Source organism: Bison bison, unplaced genomic scaffold (genome assembly GCF_000754665.1).
Source record: "Bison bison bison isolate TAMUID 2011002044 unplaced genomic scaffold, Bison_UMD1.0 scf7180017864237, whole genome shotgun sequence".
In the NCBI taxonomy this organism is placed as follows: Eukaryota; Metazoa; Chordata; class Mammalia; order Artiodactyla; family Bovidae; genus Bison; species Bison bison.
Window position 1 is genome coordinate 1,969,704 of NW_011494809.1, and position 2,952 is coordinate 1,972,655.

Sequence of the window (2,952 nt, forward strand, 5' to 3'; positions counted from 1 at the left end):
GCATGAGGTGGCCAGAGTACTGGAGTTTCAGCTTTAGCATCATTTCTTCCAAAGAAATCCCAGGGCTGATCTCCTTTAGAAAGGACTGGTTGGATCTCCTTGCAGTCCAAGGGACTTTCAAGAGTCTTCTCCAATACCACAGTTCAAAAGCATCAAGTCTTCATCACTGAGCTTTCTTCACAGTCCAACTCTCACATCCATACATGACCACAGGAAAAACCATAGCCTTGACTAGACGAACCTTTGTTGGCAAAGTAATGTCTCTGCTTTTGAATATGCTGTCTAGGTTGCTCATAACTTTCCTTCCAAGGAGTAAGCGTCTTTTAATTCCATGGCTGCAGTCACCATCTGCAGTGATTTGGGAGCCCCCCAAAATAAAATCTGACACTGTTTCCACTGTTTCCCCATCTATTTCCCATGAAGTGGGGGGACCGGATGCCATGATCTTCGTTTTCTGAATGTTGAGCTTTAAGCCAACTTTTTCACTCTCCACTTTCACTTTCATCAAGAGGCTTTTTAGTTCCTCTTCACTTTCTGCCATAAGGGTGGTGTCATCTGCATATCTGAGGTTATTGATATTTCTCCTGGCAATCTTGATTCCAGCTTGTGCTTCTTCCAGCCCAGCATTTCTCATGATGTACTTTGCATAAAAGTTAAATAAGCTTATCAGGGGAGAGTAAATGCTCTAAGTGTTAGTTCATGTGACTAAGGTGTCTCTCCTGAGTCCAGTCTTGTACAGACCACTTCCACTTGACACAGAAAGCTACTGGGCAAGCCTAACCTGCACTGGGGAAGGGAAATGATGCAAGGGAAGAACTGAATCAGCATTTCTGCTTGTTCACTTTGCATGAAGATATGGTTGGAGAAGGAAATGGCAACCCACTCCAATATTCCTGCCTAGAGAATCCTGTGGACAGAGAAGCCTGGTGGACTGCTGTCTATGGAGTTGCACAGAGTCAGACACGACTGAAGCGACTTAGCAGCAGCAGCAGCATGGCTGGAGATGATGGCTAATGTTCAGAAACTTGAAAACTATGAGATAAGATTGTAAAACAATGAATATCAATGTGCCCAAACACTGCCCAGAATCATAAGAAAGTAACATATCACATATTATTCGCCTGGAGAAAGATCAAAATTTGAAGAACAGTTTCTACTAAATGCATACTGCTTTTGCACCATTGTAGGGTCAAAAAATCATTAAGTGGAACCATTGTTAAGTCAGGGACCATCTGTAGAAACCAAACGTAATTGTAATGGATAGCTCTTTCACCCATCTGTTTCTTCATTTTAATTTTCCTTTGGGAAATTACGTTCTTTCACTGTATGCTCTCTTAGTAGGACTGTTAAAATATCTGAAGCCATAAGGTAGGCACATGATTCTAGCTAAAGGACTGCTAGGAATTTGATATATGAGCCCAATGACACAAGAATTTCATCCTAAAAATAGTATAGAATTTTTATGAGTGAAATAATGCATTTCTGAAACACAGTAATGAGCAAAATCACTTTATTAAATTGGCTTTGATCTTCACCCTTTCAAACTTACGCCAACTAAAAAATAAACATTACACAAACATAGATCACTTTTTCCAACTTTAGTAAGTAAAAACTGCAATTTAAAAATAAAGTGGTTAATTCTAAAAGAGAGAAGTCATATCAGCCTCAACACACTCTGGTCAATTCCGATCTAGTCACACAAAATGATCTTCTAAGGAAATATGACCAGTGGGACAGTTAAGTTTGTGCTTTTGGCTATAGAGAATTAAACTTAAATTGCACTCACTCTTTCATCTTTTAATGAAAGATAACTTTCTCTTAGAAACAGCATAATCATTGTTATAATAAGTCTAGCTCTTAAATGAAAATATGGGCTGAGTTACAGTTTACTTACTAACCTAGCTAAGAAACCTTTGAAAATTAACCATGGATCAAAATATTTACTTAAATTCAAGATGTTATCTTAGGATGAGCAGTAACACAGGTCCTTAACTTCCTTTAAAAAGAACACTGAAAATTAAACCTTTATCACAATCAGTCAGTACTTTAAGAAACGGTTCTTCAATACAAAGTTTCTCTTCACAGATGCTATGTCCATTTTCTTCATAATATTTTCTTATTACCACTGTATCTTCAAAATCATCATTCCCTGATACCAATTTTCCACTTTCCCAGGCATAAATAATAGGCTTGTCAGGCAGCACAACAGAAACATTGGAATCTGTTGGATTGAGCCATCGAACTTCTGACTAAATCCTGGGAAAAGAGACCAGACTTTCCTCCTGTAAAAACAATGTTTTTTAAAAATAAGACAGCATTTCTTCAGGTAGGTTATGAATTGAATAGGACAGAATCTCAATTTCTTGAATGCCTATATCAGAAGGATTAAAGAGTATTTCTGGAACAGCAAATCTCTCATTGGCCTGAAGAATTTTTTATCCAGATTTATATTTTCCACTTAACACCATCTCTTCTCTTGGCCCTTTCAAATTGCAGTAAAGTCAGGCAAAACATAGTCAACGTTAATGCATTTTCTTCTTTCAACTTGGCAATACCTATGTCTCTGTAAAAATTCTGAGACAAAAAGTGTATATCATCTTTCACTTGGTCAATCACGTGTTTTGTTCATAATATGTAACTGCCTGTAGGTATGATATCTTTTAGATGATTGGTTAGGATTTTCCTCCCATATTTATCTTATTGCTTATTTTATCTTTTTACTTCTAAAATAAGGAGATACATGTCTAAAACAATATCCATTGCCTACAATGATAAAGCGTAATTTGGAACAATTATCTCAGAAATACCTATGTGCACAGAGAGCCCCAGCATCTACTTTTAATACTGCTAGAAACTTGTATTCTTCAAATAAGATTGCATTCATTGATTTTTGAAATGAAGTTAAAATATGATTCTATGCTAATAATATTAATATCTAAAAAACGAAAGAAG

At 36.7% G+C, this 2,952-nt stretch overlaps 1 pseudogene; it reads right to left on the reverse strand.

Annotated features, from left to right (window-relative positions):
• Positions 1-1,963: 1,963 nt before the first annotated feature.
• Positions 1,964-2,939, reverse strand: LOC104993282 (annotated as a pseudogene).
• Positions 2,940-2,952: the final 13 nt, after the last annotated feature.